The sequence below is a fragment of the Rhinolophus ferrumequinum genome, chromosome 20 (assembly GCF_004115265.2).
Source record: "Rhinolophus ferrumequinum isolate MPI-CBG mRhiFer1 chromosome 20, mRhiFer1_v1.p, whole genome shotgun sequence".
NCBI lineage: Eukaryota > Metazoa > Chordata > Mammalia > Chiroptera > Rhinolophidae > Rhinolophus > Rhinolophus ferrumequinum.
In genome coordinates this window covers 21,437,768-21,457,043 of record NC_046303.1, presented here as the reverse complement: position 1 = coordinate 21,457,043, position 19,276 = coordinate 21,437,768, and the positions used below count along the sequence as shown (strand labels likewise).

Sequence of the window (19,276 nt, the reverse complement as noted above, 5' to 3'; positions counted from 1 at the left end):
ATAAAGTATATTTACCAGTGTACTAAACAATTGAATATGAAACCAGTAATTGCTACATACTGTAAAAGGCCGGTTTCATGTGCCTATCTCATCCTCTCATGCAGTGAGATCGTACTATCCTATCTAGTTTTCCCTCCCCCAACCACATCCTGGTCTAGACCTGACACAAACCTGACACAAAGGCAGCCAACTTACTGTTTGGCAGACAATGTATATACTTCCAGAAGTGAGTGATCTGAGCTAGACTCTCTCTCAGTTAACTTGAAAAGTTACAAATTGTTGCCATCCAATGGTGAGCACTGAATCTGAAAAAGAACATGTGTATTCTGGGCTGGGGTGGCCATTATTTAAGGAGACATACAGGCCAACAGATAAGCGAGAAAGCCAATTCAAAGAAAAACTGAAAATGAAGCAGATATACTCTGAAATGCCAACATGAGAGACTTTGTGGTTCTCTGACAGAGAGCTGACACCTTAGTCAGCTTTTCAGTTCCCATACAAGCAGCTACATTCCATTTCACGTCACTGGATTTTCCTTTTTATGAAGTTACTAGGGTATATTTCTGTTCCTTACAATCAAGAATCCCAAAGGAGAAATCCCAAACAAGATTAGATTAATTCCAGGAATACAGAAGTCACTTTTATTTTTTGTAATCACTAAGTAGCCACACTACACACTGTAATACAGAAGTAGTTGGAAATTCTGGTTTCTATTCTAGCTCTGCTCTAAGACATCATGTGGACTTGGGAAATCAAAATATCTCTCAAAATGTGTTTACTCACCTCTAAAAGAAGGAACTGGATTACAGACTTCCTATAACGGCTTAAAAATTAACTTGAATTGATAGCATGAGGGGTGTGTGTGTGTACACAACAAATTCAAATATATACTCTCAAAGAAACTCTTCAGAAGTCTCTTGTGAATTTTTGTAACTACAAGAAGAATGTAAACTTGGAGGATGGGGACAAAAAAGGGGTGCTGTAATAAATCTAACCAAAAGTGACCTCACAAGTGGTCTGATCGTAAATTTCTAACTGGGCAGGTCTCGGCGGGTGGTCACCCCCAGGCATATAACTTCTTTAGTGAACGGTTTAAGCAAGCCCATTGTTCTTGTGCATCTAAGTTAACACACCTTTGAAATGCCAGAAGTAACCCTCTTTTCCAGACCCCTAGAAGGCATAACCACCCTCAAGAGAGCACATAATCTTGTTAATGATCCTGTACTTTGCTTTCTCCCACCTTGATGTAATCTTTCTTAAAGCCTCTCCTTAAGTTTTCTCCAAAGGTATTAAAGAAACTGCAAAACTGTCATTATTCTCTGGAACATCTGAGATCCTGATTCCCAGCAACTATGGTAAGTCTGGCTCAAATAAAAGGTGATAAAAATCATTTACAGGTTTGGACGTTCTTACAACTAGAAAATGGCTCTTTCTTAAGATCCTAAGTTAGGTTATATGTGATAAATTATTTTGCTATTGAGATCATCACTAAGGCTACTAGAAATCCAAAAAGCAGTGCCTGTAGCAAATATAGTATCTATGTAAAAACATGAAACTTCGTCTCAGGACAAAGTCCTCACCTTGTATGCTCCTGAGGGATTTGTTAAGTATAGGTCACCATGCTCTGAGCCACATGAATGACCCCCACCACGGCAGGCCACAGCTACAAGGGTGGATTTCTATAGCCAGTTTAGTGGTCTATGAGATGGGCCTGGGAGAAAAGCTCTATCAAATAGCACAGGTAACCTAGATAAACGGTGACTCTGATCTAATCAATAAGATCTTGTCTTGGGACAGTCAGTTGGTAGTGACAGGGACAAAGGAGCAGGCAGACAGTAACAGAGAGTCAATCGTAATGGCATAACACCAGGACTGACAAAAGCCTAATACCAGAAGGGTCACAGGGTCACCAGGTAGCTAGATCTGTATTATATACACAGAAGTACCTTCTGGTGGTCAGACATGTGTTGTATCCATAACTGCAGTCTATATCTCAATCTGTCTGAAACCAGGCAGGGCACCATTTCTGTTCTACTGTGAAACCTGGCTATCTAATAAGGCTTATTTTATTGATTTCACCATGTACCTTTATAACAACATTCTTATCACCTAAGGTAATTCCAGAATTCCTTTGTGACTTGCACCCTTTAAAAAGTCTAAGATACCTAATATTTTTAACAAAGCATAACCCATTCAGACATACCTACCATGTTTCCCCGAAAATAAGCCCTAACCGGAAAATAAGGCCTAGCATGATTCTTCAGAAGGACATCCCCTGAACTTAAGCCCTCTTTTGGAGCGAAACTTCATATAAGACCCGGTCTTATTTTCGGGGAAACACAGTATTAGTAGGTCTCTATCTTCTAAAACTAAAATACAAAATAATAACCCTCAGAATCTTTCCTCAGCACTACATATGTAAGTTTACAGTCATCCCTCACTATCTATGGGGGATTGGTTTCCTAAGAGATTTTGATGACTATTTAACCTATATTAAACCACTTACTTTAAATTTTCCATAATATCCATTTATCAAGGGTAATACAAGGCATTGTTTTAACAAGATGTTTTAGTGATAGGATGGCCTCAAATTTAAAGAGATTCAAAAAAGAATAATCACCAAGCCCTGCCAACTGACACCTACAGCAAAAGTAGAAGATGAAGAAATCTGTCCTGCACCTAAGTCAATTGAACCCTATAAGTAACTCCTTGAAAGTACCCAAGACTATTTATGTTGTTGCTTTTTCTTTTCGATTATTTTCTTTTTTTTGGTACAATAAACAAATTGGCATTTACTCAGACCCCCTAAAACCATTCTCGTAGGTTCTAAGAAAATAAATATACTGAGGGAAAAGAAATGAAGGAGTGCAACTTTACCACAGTTTGAATGAAAGGAACAAACTAAAATTATATTCAATAAACCAATAAACCACGGGAAAAAAGATAAACCTGGTTGAAAAACCTATTGCATAGGATGCTCTAAATAAGAATCTGTACCTTTTACAAAAAGAAAACAAAAACAACCTGATCTTTGGCTCATTTTCTTTTTCAAGCCTCCATGATCTTACCATAGTGGAGTAGAGGGGAAACAAACAAACTAGGGACACATAAAATGATGTAGCCAATGTAAAACAGTTTTGTGGTTCCTCAAAAATGTAAACATAGAATGACTACATGACCGAGAAATTTCACTCCTAGGTATGTACCCAAAAGGATTGAAAACTCAAACAAACACATGTACACACATGTTCACAGCAGCACTATTTACAACAGCCAAAATGCGGAAAATGGCCCAAATAGCCATCAATGAATCAATGGATAAACAAAGGGTAGTATCTATATACAATGGAGTATTATTCAATCATACTCATAAATAGGAATGAAGTACCCAGTTTCCCCAAAAATAAGACCTAGCTGGACAATCAGCTCTAATGCGTCTTTTGAAGCAAAAATTAATATAAGACCCAGTCTTATTTTACTGGGTCTTATATAAGACTGGATATAATGATATAATATAATATAATACTGGGTCTATATTAATTTTTGCTCTGATTGTCTGGCTAGGTCTTATTTTCGGGGAAACATGGTAGTACTGATACATGTTACAACATGGATACATTATGCTAAGTGAAAGCAGCCAGACACAAAAGGTCAAATATCGCATGATTCCATTTATATGAAATATTCAGAACAGAGAAATCCATAGAGACAAAATGCAGAATGGTGGTTGCCAACTGCTGGGAAAGAGAAGAAAATGAGGGGCAACTGAAATAAATGGTTTTCTTTTTGGGGTGATGAAAATGTTTTGGAACTGTATAGAGATTACACAACACTGTTGATTGTACTAAATGCCAATCAATCGTTCACTTTAAAATAGTTAACTTTATGTTGTATCAATTTCAATTTCACCTCCATTTTTTAAAAACTTCAAAACAAAACAAAACTGGGTCAGTTGTTAGAAGCACAATTACTAGACCCAGGTTCTAGAGCAGCTGCTTATAGCTGACCTCTCTGAGCCTCAATTTCTTCATCTGTAAACAGGTTGGGAACAGATGATATCCAAGGTTCCTCTCATTAACTGGTGCTCTATACTGCAGCTCTTAATTTTTAAAGCATTGTATCATATAGGAATTTATCTGAAAAACAAAGCATGAAGTACTGGTTAATGTTCTCAGCAAGTTTCAAGGAAAGTCATTAGAAAGTTTAACAAAATTGCTTCTCATGATGACTTTAAACAAAAGTGGACATAAATATTAAAAGGCAATTCAATGGAGGCAATTCTGCAAGGAGAAAACTACTGTGTTCTAAGACTATCGTTTTCTAGCAGTCAATATATATCCAAGGATAGAAATTAGAGAATCTAAATAAATTGATGAAATCAGACAATCTAAAAAAAAGGTTGGATAAAATAACTCTTGGGCATTTTCCCTACTATCAATTCTTTTGGGCTTTGAGAGGCACTGAGTGTTATATAGTCTGAGGTCACTGAGTGTTGGCAGTGTACATTTCTGATGTAGAGTTAATCCATATACACCTAAAACTCAAATAAGCCATAAAATCTAAAGAACCTAACTCATATTCTCATGACCTACTTTTATAAGGTGGCAGACTACAGCAAAGCCAAATGAGCAAAGCTAAAATTTTCCTCAAGAAACAGCTTTGGATATATTTCAACATAACAAATGTTGACCTGCATTATCCTAATTTCCCACCATACAATATAGTAGAAATAATTTTGGCCTAGAAAATTTAAGCCAAATGATGTCACCTGCCACAGCCAAAGAAAATCTTAATAACATTCCTATGAACAGTCTGTATCTGTACAACTAAATTGTGAAATGTACCACAGATGACCGAAACAACTGACTTGTTGTGCAGGTTTTAATAAATGTCAATTGACTTTTAGAAAAATGGGCATCATTCATATCCATCTAACTATCAGGTAAGTCAATCCAAAATGAGAAAAGGAAAACAAGAACCATTTAACATAATTGCTCCTCAGTTTCCATCTTGCTAAGCACATCTGAAAACTATTAATACAAAAGATACATATAAAAATGCATGTCAAAACCTAGCTGCTAAAAGCATCCTTTTGATGTAGCCTAAATCCCCATGACCCATCAAAAGTTTCATCTACTGTGTGTCATAGCCTCGCAAAGTTACTTTTAGTTTCATAATTCAAACACATGTGAAATAAGTTCACTGTATGCAAAATCATGTAATTTAAAAAAGTACAAAAGCTTTAATCATGTCCTGTATTTTGCTTCGTAAAAGCAATGGGTTTTAATTACTAGTTAACATGATACACTATAATTATGCAAAAAGTCTTGTTTTCCACTAAGCATATAATTTTCTTATTTGTATATCAAGCTGTTACCAAATTTACTACTTCACTACTTACCTTATTCTGAACAAATACATACTGAGAAATTTTGATAATGTTTTGAATGAACTCTTCATTCAAAGATAATTTCATAGCTCATTTAGACAACTCGGGTAGTTCTTGAAGACTATAAGTGTTATACTTTAAAAAGCTTTCTCTAGTTTTAAAAGAAAAATAAACTTGCTGCACTCTGTTGACAGTGATGTCTGATGTTCTCGTTTTCCAAATTTAACAGGACAAAAAAATCGAGTTTCATGTCTAATAAAATGAGTGCAGTAATCTGATTTATTCTTACAAGAAATCTGAATCAGTGTAACAATTACAAATTTCTAGTCCCATACACAGTTTGCACTTTAGTTAACCTAGGCTGAGTAGTTTCTTTGTGAAACTCATTTCAATTCTCTGTTCAAATAAACAAGGGAAGTTTTCATAGGTAATATATAACGTCCCTTTTCACTGTTTATAAGTCTATACCATTTCTTCTACACTGAAAAAAAAAATGATACCTATCAGTAGTTGCTCACAAATTTGGAAAGGGACAATTAAAATGATTCCTGAAAAGCATCACGTGTAAAAGTAAAGAAAACAGTGAAGGCTTTACCACTGTCAGGTACAGCAGAGCATCAAACTCAGGCAAGCAACATGTTGGAGTGAGAGGAGCTATACTGGGCAAAACTGACCAAGCCCTGACCCTCCAGCTCCTCCTCCTGCCGGCGTCAGAACAGACTGGCCGCTAACCCCTCCCCTGGGAGCCTGTGGACCATCAGCCTGGAACTCTGGGCCTCTCCAAGACCTTGCACAAACCATCCAAACCCTTTAACAAAGAGAAGGATACAAAGCTAGGACTTCCAGTGAAGTTCAACCCGTCCACTACGAAACTGCTGAATGTATTTTCCGGACTAATTCTGAACCCACTATGCCCTATTATCTTTGTTCACCTCCAAGAGATAAATTTATTCAGTTATCAGTCCTCTCCTGTACTCTAACCACTGCACTGTTCTTGTTTTTTCCTCCTTTATCCAACGTCTTCCTTCCCTCTGCTTCACTCCCTCCCCAAGCTTCCCTCTAGGTTTACTCTGTTCCATGAGAAAAAACACACCTGTATCCTCAAAAACGTCACTGGTTGCTTTAAGTAAAAGCTGCTTCTCCTGTAGCCCTTTCAAAGGCTGCTTATTCTTTCATTCATTACGTACCCCAACTTCATGATGCAAGGACACGTTCTCAACCATAACTTCCAGCCAGCTGCCTATAAAAAACCCCATCCCTGTGCAATTTCTGCACATTAGAATTACCTGGGAGCATTTTAAAATCCCACTGCCCAGGTTATACTCCATACAAATTAAAACAGACTAGCAGGGAGTGGGAACTAGCCATTAGAATTTCCAACGTGTAGCAAAGTCAGGAGAGAGCATTAGCCGTCTATAAATTCTGCAGGTGATTCCAATATGCAGTCACAATCAGTGAGAACCATGGATTTCCAAGGCACTCCTAATTATTCACTCAAAACTCTTGACATGTGGTACACAACATTCTTCTCTATCCCAAGTACTACATAACCTGAAATTACTTCAACATAAGTAAGCATAATAGATCCAGGAGTCTGTTTTTTAATATCATAAGCATTTCCCCTCCAGGAACTTTTCCTGCAACTCCATGTTAGCCACCGTAGGCCACACGCTGACTTCACCATCACTTTGTCGTCTCTGAATGGGAAATATGAAAATTAACTATATTTTCTCGAACCACAATCTTCCAGCTCTAAATTGGTTACATCAACTGCATCTATTTTTCATTTTCATTCATTGTTGCAGACACTAGATTCTTCTACTTTCTCCTGACTTAGCCCACTTCCGTATTCACTTCCCTGTTGAGACTGAGTCCATGGTTCACCACTTCAACCACTCTCTCATTTATCACATTACGTTGGGATGGTCTGTTTATTTTCCTGCATATACCATATGCTATAAGACTCATGAGGACATAAATTGTGTATGTTTTGTTTAACAATGTATAACTGGAACCAAGTATAACATTTGGCACATACAGTATGCTCTCAGTAAGTATACACCGAATACACAGATCTTCTGATTAATCATCTAAATCAATGTTACATAAACATTTTTTCCCCAGTGATAATCACCAGTTTATCTTCCTTTCCAATCATTAATTAATTGGCATCTTAACACTTAGGTTCCACTTGCCCTTGGTTTCTGTGTCAATCAATTCATTGAGCAACTACTATCTATAGGGCAGAGGGAAGTGAGAAGAGTAGAAAATGTAAGAATAAACAGAAACTATTGGAAAAATTAAACACTTGAGAAACTTAATCAAAGCAGGAAAAGATAATTCATATCACTATCTTTAAGAGCAATTTTTAAAAATTTAATGAAAATTCTCTCTCATGTCTGTCTAAATGAGAAAGGTACAGAGTACCCAGGCAGTTTTTAAAATAGGAAAAACAAATACGTACTAACTTTTACTTTTTACTAAATACACTTCTGCACTGGTTTACGTTTTAAGACGCGTGTCATTTTTTTAACAAAAAATATATTGCAAATACTATCTTATTATTTTTAGATTGCACATACCAGCTTTCCTACAAAAGACACACCATATCCTTAACTCATTGTATTAGTATTCAATTAGCAGGCAATTAAAATATTTAAGTGAATACACTAACATTTATTCTATCAAGTAACGATTATAAAGGCTGTCATAAAACTTCTCCACCAAGAGAAAAACATGAAACATCCTGTTTGAGAAAGTAAACCAAAACTGTTGGTCAAATTATGGTGATAACTAGGAAAACGCTGTGAAGAAGCAGCTGGACCATAAACAGAGATATCCTCAAGAATATCATGGCCTGAGTTATGATTCCTGAGCCTGGAGTGCTGCTGAAAGAACCAGCCAGCCTAGTAAGACATCTCCAAAGTAAGACCCAGAGACTCAGAAAGTGCTGGGAGAAAAAAGTCATGGACAAAGCACCCCAATAATCATGAGATAATGCAGACAGGAATTCAGCAAAGAGGAGTAAGCAGATTACACAGGCAGAGGAGGCAGGGCTGGAATTATTAATACATGGTCCCTGGTTTTGGAGGATTCTTCCTCCCTCCCCTCGGGGAAGTCGCTAAACATGAAGAACACTCCCAGCAGGGCAACCCAAGACAGAAACACTGCAGAATTCTAGGTTACTATAGTTATAATAGCTTCCCCATGGCAGAGCAGAGTAGTTAGCTGGTAATTATCCACTGCTACAACGTAAACCCAACCCCTTTTTGCCCTCAAATTCTCAGCCAAGTCTTCTATATAAACACACACACACACACACACACACACACACACACACACAAATGCACAATCTAGATATGATAATAAAACTCACAAAAAATATTTTTTTCAAAATTCAAGTTGGGGAAACTGATAATGGCTTAATTTTGGCCCTATTTTTGTCTATTTATTTAGTCTTGCTTATATGCTACTTGATACCATCCGCTGAAGCTAACTGAAAAAAAATGAACTACAAAGTTTAAATCTTTTGACACCAAAAACACAATCAACAAAAGAAAAATAAATTGGACTATGCCAAAATTAGAAAATTTTGTGATCCAAGTGATACCATCAAGAAAATGAAAGGTCAATCCACAGAATGGGAGAAAATATTTCTAAATCATACATCTGATAATGAATTTCTACCTGGAATATACAAAGAATTGTTAAAAATGAACAAGAAAAAGACAAATAATCCAATTTTAAAATGAGCACAAGCATAAGCGTTTTTCTATTTGAGGTAATGAGTTCTATACGTTACCGTGGCAATGAATGCACAACTACGTGAATATACTAAAAGCCACTGAATTGTACACTCTAATTGGATAAACTGTATGGTATGTGAAATATATCTCAATAAAACTATTTTTTAAATTACTACTTACTAGTTAAACAACAAAGGAAAGTAAAATAAATAAGCAAAATAGGCTAAAGGATAGACATACAGGTCAATGGAACAGAATGGAGTCAAGATAAAACCAATTCTAAGAAACAACAACTTTATCTAAAAAAATAAAAGTGCAGAAAAGGTACCACCTTTAATGCAGTGTCTCAGTCAGAGGCAGTTTTGCCCCCCTACGAGGCATTTAGGGATGTATGGAAACATTTTTGGCTGGGGTGGGGGGAGCCTATCAATGAAATTCTACACAGCATCCTAACGCAGTGGACAACCACCCAAAATAATGAAGAGGAAAAAGCGAAGGAGGAAGAAAGATGGGGCTATTTTTTATTAAAGAGACATAACAATGATATTGCTAGATTAGATCCTGGTTCAAACTGGAGAAATTTGTATACGTGTATACTGATTATTAGACGATAGTAGGGAATTACTGGTAATTTTATTAAGTGTGACAATAATGCTATGGTTATATCAAAACACATCCTTATTCTAGGAGATTCAGGAGAGTATTTTGAGGAGAGGTGACATAATACCTTCAATTTACTTTAAAATGGTTCAGCTACAAAAAACAAAAACATAAAGAATCAGATCTAAAGCAAATAGGACAAAATGTTAACACTTCTAAGTAATTGGTACTGGGTGCTGATGGCAATATTTTTCAAGGTTTCTGTATGTTTGAAATTTTGCATTATAAAAAAAATTGATTAAAATTATGAGTATTTCCCCCTATAAAATACCTCACAAAAAATACTAAAAATATGTAGAAAACAGCTTAGAAATTCTGACTAAAACAATTAAAATCATTGTATAATTTAGGGCCAGGAAAGGTCTTTTTAAAAATGATAAAATCTATAGGAAAGGATTCACATATTTAACAACATAAAATTTATTTATATTAATAGCAAGAAAATCCATAAACTAATATATGTAATTGTAAAAATATATGCACCATATACAACAAAAGGTTAAATAAAATCCATGAGTAAAGAGATGTTATAAATCATTAAGAAATTGAACAGGCAACTCAAAACAAAAAATACAAGTGGCCTGGCATAAGAAAAATGATCAACCCCACCAGCAGTCAAAGAAATCCAAACTTTTAAAGCTAGAGTATAATTTTTACCTCTGTGATAGGCAAAGATGAAAAATTACAAGCCAAATTTGTTCATGATTTAAAAAGCTAAATATAAGATTAAAAAGTATAAAGTATCCTGTTGACATTTGTTAACATACAATCTTTAATACAGTATTCATCTATTTTTTATTTTATTATATATATTTATTCAGGAATAGAAGCTGATTTTATCAAATGTCTTCTTGGTATTTCCTATAATACTCAGAATTTTTTTCTCCACTGACCAATTAATAAAGTTATCACTTGTAACAACATATTTCTAAAGAATGAGCAATCTTTGCATATCTGCAGTGACTCCTACTTAATTGAAGCACACGATATACAGATACAGATGATTAACATTCTGAGTCCTAATACAAAGACAATCTCACTAATTTCAGTAGTCCTATAAATTCTGCATTAATGCCTATTAATTGATTGAATACTCTCAGCTATCAAATATTAACTTGTACAGCTTTTTAGTTCATAAAATACATTTTTATAAATTATAAAATACTCTTGTTTGATTTTTCTAAAATTTTTACATAATCAACAAACCCACTATTTATAAAGTACATTATTTCAGTTTCTTTTTCTGTTTCTTTGCTGTGTTCCACCTTTCAAGTTCCAACCTCCCTCTAGCCCATTTCCTCTTATTCTGCTCACTTTTACCAGAATTAGACTATTGCAACCGTTTAAGAGTTGCGCACTTAGGTACTCTATATCTCAATAAAAAGCATCAGATACTAATAATTAGAATCAGATGTAAAAGTAGCTGATTATATTAATACTTACAGTCTGATTAAACACCCTGAGAAAAATTCTGAGAACAAAATGCATGCCATCTCAAACTCAGGAAGAGAAATCAAGAACAAAAAGTACAATGTTATGCTTCCCAAAATTTATGTAATCACTAACATGAGGTCAAATTTTACTTCATTAAAACTTACTTCCATTAAATTTACTTCCATTAAAACTATACAACTTCAATCAGTTTGATAATTTCCAAGCCTCAAATGATGGTGAATCCAAAAGCCACTGTCCACACAATGCATGTTGTCACACAATTCTAGCTTGAAAAGAAGTCACAATACAAAGAATCACATACTCTCTCATGTGCCAAACCACAGCCAAGCTAAAAATATCTCCAGGATTCCAGGAGCAAAAGGAATTCAGGATTAAATGGAGTAACATTCAAGGACTTTCCAACAATGCAGGGCTAAGGTCAAAAGCAAAGCAGGATTCACCCAGGGATTTTAGAGAGGCATCAGACTGAAAAGGTCCCTCTGAAAACTGGAGAAAACAGTGCAATAAGCCAATTCCACTTGATGTATATGAGCCTCTCGTACTAACTTAAAGATCTTTAAACCAGTTTAATTTTCACAGTTGAACACAGTGGAATTATTTTACTGAACTCTTCTAGCAGATACTATTTCTAAATATGCAATGGAATTGTAGATGGGTGAAACGATCTAACAATGCTGTCTCTAACCATGACACTGAGAGGCATTTTAGTCAATATACTGTGGTAGCAGCTGCCTTCCTTGACAATGTGCCCCAAATTTTCCAACTTTCTGAAATCCATGACCAAATTTTCACTCATACTTGAAAACTTTCAAGATAACATTAGTATAAATGCGAAACACTCAACAAAGTGCCACAAAAATCAGCATTAGTGCCCTATTATAAAAAAAGCTCTCTATAAGTTTACCCAGTTCAGGAATACATTTTAAAGTGGTACACATGAAATCCTAATAAATATTCAGTAGTGTGAGATATAAAATAAAAGCTAAGTTGTTCTTCCATTTAAAATTGGTTATATGAAAATAACATCAATGTAATCAGATTTTTCCCTGCAGGAAAAAATGAGAATTACATTCTAACTAAAAGCCTGGTGTTCAACTTTTTTTTTTTTTTTTTTTTTTTTTTTTTGAGGAGGGGTTATGATCCCAAACACAAGATTAAACCACAGTGCACTATTAAAACTTGTGGACATACACAGTAACCAATCGTTGAAGGATAATTAATGTGATGATGTCAATTTACTGTGGACAATGTTTGTCTTAGTAATTTTTCACTTTTACCTTAATTTTACTGGAGGGAATCTTCAACATTCATTCAACAAATATTTAATGAGGAATACTAAGTGTCAAGCCCTATTCCAGGCACTGGGAATACAACTGTGAGCACCATCTTCAGGAGTTGACATTCAAGTAGGGAAGAAACATAAAATAAGCAAATAAGTGAATCTGTTCTTCCTCCCCCTCCCCCCCCATTTCTCACAGTGAATTAGCTTTGACCAAACACCGACAGTAGAGATGGGCGGACTCCAGTTGTAAGGAGAAACTCCTTTTAGAGCTGCCATCTCATCCAAACTGGTAGCTTTACCTAGAATTATAAAGCTAATGCAAGTAATTACCTTCTCCAACATTTTCTTCTTCATTTTTCACCCTTTAATTATGCTTTTTGTTTTATTCCGACAAAAGACTTCAAACAAGGCTTTGACTGAATTATGGCCAAAATGGCACAATTTAATTCTGATAGTGAATTTTCGGAGGGCAGGTTTCAGGTCTGACTCACCCCTTCAGCATCAGAACTTAACATGTGCCTACCACACAGTAGGTGTATTTGTGTTTGGTAAACAAATTAATCCACAAAAATTAATATCCAGTACAAGTTACAACTAAAGCCTTATAAAAATTATCCTAAACACCTTTTCCTTTTAAGAATGTACCAGGATTTTAAAAATTTATCAGGGTTGATTAAAATTAAAAGATTTCCCACCAATATTTCAGAATATGTACAAACAAATGACTGCTAACTTTCAAGGAAGAAACCTTTTTCAAAACATTTTTTGGAACTTCCCTTTCAGGAATTCTTTGGAATCGGTTTACCAACCACACAATAAACGACTCTCATTACGAGTTTGCAGGACATGCTCTCAGTCTATTTTTTTCCTGTCACTTCTTTTAGTCTGTTCCCTGCACCCCTCTCCCACCCCCCAAAGGAGGTTTCTCCTGTGACCCACCCACCCACTGAGAAGCTAGTGAGCCTAGGAGCCTAGGACTTGAATTCATATTAGTGCAAGGCATATTAAAAAAAAAAAAAACAGAAAAAAAAACCTGATGTATTAGCCACTAATATTTGTATAACGATTGACAGTTCACAAAGAGTTAAATACCCTCTTCCACTTTATTTGATCTTTACAACAATGTGAGAGCAGCTTAGGAAGGTGCTATGATTATCCCAATTTTACAAAGAAGGAAACTAAAACTCAGAAATAAACAACTTCCCCAATGTCACATCATAAATAAATGGTGAAATTGGGACTCATTCTTTTTTTTTTTTTTTTAATTCATGTGTCCAGGGCATAAAGCAGGCATGGGCACAGACCAAAAGCCAAGCTGGGATAAACAAGGAGTTACTTTGTCCCTGGCTGATGTGAGAGAAGCACCACCAAACCAGGTGCCACTCTACCCAGGCCACGGACATGGACTCATTCGTACAGGTCATTTGTGTGTTAACCTCACTACTGTCATACGTATAAGTTGTTGATAGAAATAAGTATGCATTACCACGCCTCCAGCTGTATATTCACTCAATTTCAACCACTTTGGATAACGGTATGTTTAAGAGCTGTCTCCACTTGCTTTAACTCCAAGTTCCCTCTCCTCACACACATTTAAGGCATTGTAATATCAACATTAGACTGACCCGGAAATAAAGGCAATCAGATTACTGTCAATTGAGAGAGCACGTGATGGTCTGTGAAACTACAGAATTTCAAAACACAATTTAAAAAGCCATACTCTGAGAACCTCAGGGAATGCCACAGTCTTTTAGCTTTGTCATCAAATGGCTAGTTAGTGAGTGGCCAGCATTGGTACCTCTTCCCCATGATGGAACCTATTTTATTCCTCTTCCAGAAGCTCATGCTCCCTCCTCCTTTTCCATTATTATTCAGCTCACACTGCTTAGTTGATACCACCTAAAGCAGTCTATGAGTATTTCAAACATCCTCCCATACCCTTTTTCTTCTCCCTTTAAGAGAATTCTCTTTATTCCATAAACTAGATGTGACAATAAATATAAGTAAGCATCAGCACATCTAACAATGTGATTAAATTAAGACATAAAGCACCCTTTATAATCTGCAAAAGTCCATATACATGCTGGTAATTACTACATAAATGATGAAAAGCCATGTTTTGCAGTGGCTTTATGATACACAAACCAATGCCTTTAATCTATAAAACTACACACAATTCTACTTATTTCCCAGTCCTCCCAAATTTAATTCCATATTTCCTCAAATAAAATGAAGTAATTTCATAAACTTGCAATTAATGCAATAGTTTTAATCAAAAACATAATACAGTGAACAAAAAACTATCCTTTATCAATTTCTATGGAAAACTGGTCAACAAACCTTCGAACAATTCATCTGAACACTAGAGCCAGATATACTAGTATCTCCCAACATAGAATTACCAAGGACAGTGATAGAAATATAGAGCCTCTACTGTAATATTTCAAAATGCCTAATGGAGGACATTGTTTATCTAATATAAAATTGTAGGGCTTAATTAAAAAAATCACACACCTTTGCTTTTGTTTGGAATTCTATCAACTAACTAGCTAGCTGCTGATACAAAGTGATGAACAAAAGACATATATGTGCTGAAATAACAAAATATACAATGAAAATAATTACTAAATAAACATAATTTACTTATAAACTCTCTGAAAACTTGGATTCCACGGTGGGGGAGGGGGGAACAAAGGCCCTTTGAAACGCTTGAAAAAAAGGTTGGCAATATTCAACTTGGCTTGTCAAAAGATGCTAAACAATGCTGTGTGTGGAGTGGCAAGCCAGGATCATTGTAGATAGTAACATCCTTCCACTCTCCTTATAAAATCTTTCCTCCCTCTTAATATCCTTTGAATGCCAATGGCTATAAGGTTCTTTTTCTAGTTAGTAGCCTTTACAATGTCATTAATTAATAATTAAATAGCTCGTGTAGTTTAAGAGTTAACCCATCCCAAGAGTATTTCTATTAATAAATACACTAATCAACAAAATCAAGTCCTAATTTTTTACTAAGCACTTATAAGCAACAGTTTGTGTGTGTGTGAGAGAGAGTGTGTGTGTGTTTAAAAAGAGCCCTGCAGTCCACAGACTCTTCCTTGATGCACAATTCACCACATTTCAGGATTTCCTAAAGTGAAATACAAGACCCTCTATATAAATCTCTGTATTAGTCAGGGTTCTCCAGAAAAACAGACTAAATTAAACAACTTTGCAATATGATGCAAAATTCTATCACCTTCTTTGAGAGTAAATCTCCTACCAAAAGCTCTAAGCAGTCCTCCAGGGAAGAAACCTATTTAACTTCCTTTAAGCAACTATTTTCCAAATTTATTTGAACAACAAAATTTTACTCCCTTAACAACTATTAACCTGGGACTTTTAAAAGTGCTGCAGTTTATACCTTTTTCCCACCTGTAGCGTATTTGTTAACCACAAAATAAGGAATTATTGCTAATACATAAATCAATAAATCAGGATGGAAGCAATGTAAGACCATTTTATTTTTATAAACCATTTTATTTAACATTTACTAATGTTTGCACACAACCCAAACAATTACAACCATTAAGTTTAAATAACTTAAATTTTTATTCACTATTTTTAAAAGCACAAGACAAGTGTCAACAGGCTGGTAATTGGTTTTATGTATAATAAAAACAAGCTCCAGAGTATGCCATAGCACTGGTACAAATTCTGCATGTTTTCCTATATCCTCTATACCTTTGGTTCTCTGTGATAATAAATGCTCAGAGTAATAACCCCAATAGCTTTTAAAACATCAAAAATGTTTAAAACTGTGTTTAATGAAAACTCACTGATACACATTTCATTATATTCAATGCTGTGACCATTCAGATTAATTGAAACAAATTATCAGGTAAACATCCCATACCTAACTAATTCTGATATATGGAAGTTTACTCTTATTTGGGGGGGGGGGGGGGGCGGTGGTTAAAGGTGAGTAGGTATTAAACAAATAATTTTCAAGTATACTACGACAAATTTTTTGCCAAATGTAGTAAAAGTGACATTAAGAGTAAGAAGTCCTAACAGCAGCAAAGACAGTAGCAAAGAAAAAATAACTGAACGTTTAAAAAAAATTCAAGACAACCTACTGGAGCTATATTTTCAGTTCATACTAATCAATCATATTTCACAGGTTTCAAAGTTCAATGTACATATTTGCTCAATTGAGTAATTTTCTCTTTTAGCTTAACTTAATGTAGCCCTTAGTTGATCACTTACATGGTTTCTTCGAAAAGGTTTCAAAGATCTATTTTGACAAAACTGAAAAAGTTTCACATGAATGTTTATCATCATTATGTTATTATGTATCCACATACTTGGAATCCCCACCTTGGTTTTAAAAAAGCCTAAAAATAGTATACTGTTGATTATCAGCTACAAAAAATTAATGATGCATTCCATACTGAGCCATAAAAACACACAATTTGGAATAAGAGCCAGGACCTAGGTGTGACAGCTGGCTCCACCACTTGTTACATGATTTTAAGCAAGCTACTTTAACTCTCAATCTCCAATCTCGGTTTCCTCATTGGTCTACTGGAGATAGTATCACATACCGCAATGGTGACGTGTAAAAGAACCAAGCAGATAGTCCAACTACTCACCACTTGCTGAGCTCAGAGTATGCTTACCAAACATAAGAATCTATCATAACACAATTCATCATTACACAGTTTGACAACTAACACAAATTAAATTACACTCCCAAAACTTGCTGATCTAAAGTTAGTACGAAGAGAAGCAGCAAAATTCGAATCCCAGACTATTAAATTTTAGTAACCAATATTAAGTAAAATTTTGTACCTATAATATTTCAAAAAAGGAGCATTTCTGAGCCTCGTTTTTTTTTTTTTTAAAAAAGCTAAGGTAAAAGCAAAAAGTCTTTCTCAAGTGATAATAACTTTCAGTTTATCACCCTGACCATATTCAGACAAGAAAGTAATATATTTTAAAATTTATCAAAAGAGCTGAAAACTACTCATTGAGAGAGAGCAAAATGGTCAGAGTTCTACTGACAGTCAAGAGATGGGATTCTAGTTTCACCTTTGCCACGAATAATTGTTTGACCTTGGACAAGTCTCCGGACTTCAGTTTTCTATCTAGTTTCACCTTTGCCACTAAAAATTGTTTGAGCTTGGACAAGTCTCTGGACTTCAGTTTTCTAATCTATAAAATGACTACTAAAAATCATAAATAAGATCCAAGTTCCCTTTCTTCTGGACCTTTGGAGAGGCAATTCAGGGTAGTGGTTAACAGACTAGGCAGGGACTACCAAGGTTAGAAGTCTGGCACTGTCGATTACAAGCTGTGCACCATACACACACACAAAGCACTAAAATATATCTTCCTATCATTGACCTATTGTTTAATATATTTCACTGAAACACACAATTATTTAAAAATACAGAAGCTTAGAAAATTCAATCTTTCCCAATCAAGACACTATCATTTTACAATGAGTTTAGGTGAAAGGATTACAACTCTTTAAAATGTGCTAACTTAAGCCAAATTTTATCAAAAGACCACCTCATAAAATACTGTACATTAGAAACACCACTGAAAACTTATTATAAGGCTAATGATTCCCACCAAAATATCATACTGGAGGTACAAACAGAACTTCCGGTACTTATAAGGCTTTTTGGTTTTTAACCTAATACTGCTAATGACAACAGAACCTTATGATTGATATAACCATAATCTATGGGAATGAAATACACTTTGGGAATGAAAAAATCTGTGGCATTTAGAAATATAAAGTGAACTACAAACTACTAGAAATAGGTAGTTCCTGCGTTAAAAATCAACCAGTATTTATCAGACACATCATATGTCAGGTTCTATGCATAGATTATTAAGTACAAATAGCAAAGTAGGAAGTTTCTCAGAGTTAATCAAGTTGGAAAGGCAAGTTAAGTCCTTTATTATCACATTTTCACACAACAAAAGCCACTCATCCACAAACGTTTTTATTTCCTTTATGGCCCAAGTAAGAATACTTCCCATTGCTGATTAAAGTTGTTTCCTGTCCTCAGTTCAGCCCCAAGGATACCCAAACTAGTCCCTGACAGCTGACATCGCAATCCTCACTGGACTGCAAGAGAGCAGCTTCTAAAATATTTCCTGAAATCCACAAGCTTCAGAATTTATCTTCAGTGATGCCTGCACCAGCATATAACTGGGTCAAGCATCTAGTTACATCAATTTAGTTCTTCCCCTCAAAGTATTGCTAATAAAGGCAAAGTCTACTTCAAAAAGTCTTTTTGCAATGAACATCAGGCACTAGAAAAGAGAAACCGATTGGCTAATCACATAGTTGCCCTACTTCCATTTCAGGTCCAAGGGAAAAAACTTCCACTGAAGAGTACCAAGGGAGCCTTAAGCAAATCAAGAAGGTAGAGGCTAAACAGAACTTTATCCCCACGATTTCAGCGAACGGTGACTGGCGTGGGAGAGGGGGTTACCCAAATGTCGCTGATGGTAAAAGAAGGTCCACCTCAAGTAAGGTGGGGGTGGGACACAAACCGGTTTGGACGAGGGGCAAACCCAGGATGCTGACCGAGCTTGGAAGTGGAGGGCCCTGGAGGCCAGGGACTGAAGGGAGACCTCGGGCAAACCGTAGGGGAGCAGGAACCAGCGGCAAGGCAGAGAGACTAACGCTGCCATAGAGCAGCGCACGAAAGAAGCGATGAGTTAAGAGGCAGCGACAGCAAG

General features: G+C 35.6%; 1 protein-coding gene and 1 non-coding gene across 4 annotated transcripts in view; both read right to left on the bottom strand.

The window, feature by feature from the left end:
- SNX13 (sorting nexin 13) overlaps positions 1-19,276 on the bottom strand; it is a 119,399-nt gene that overhangs the window by 98,491 nt on the left and 1,632 nt on the right. The window lies entirely within an intron of this gene.
- On the bottom strand, positions 13,799-13,934 carry LOC117012598 (small nucleolar RNA SNORA48). Its single transcript, XR_004421202.1, has one exon. It is a non-coding gene; the product is annotated as a small nucleolar RNA SNORA48 (small nucleolar RNA).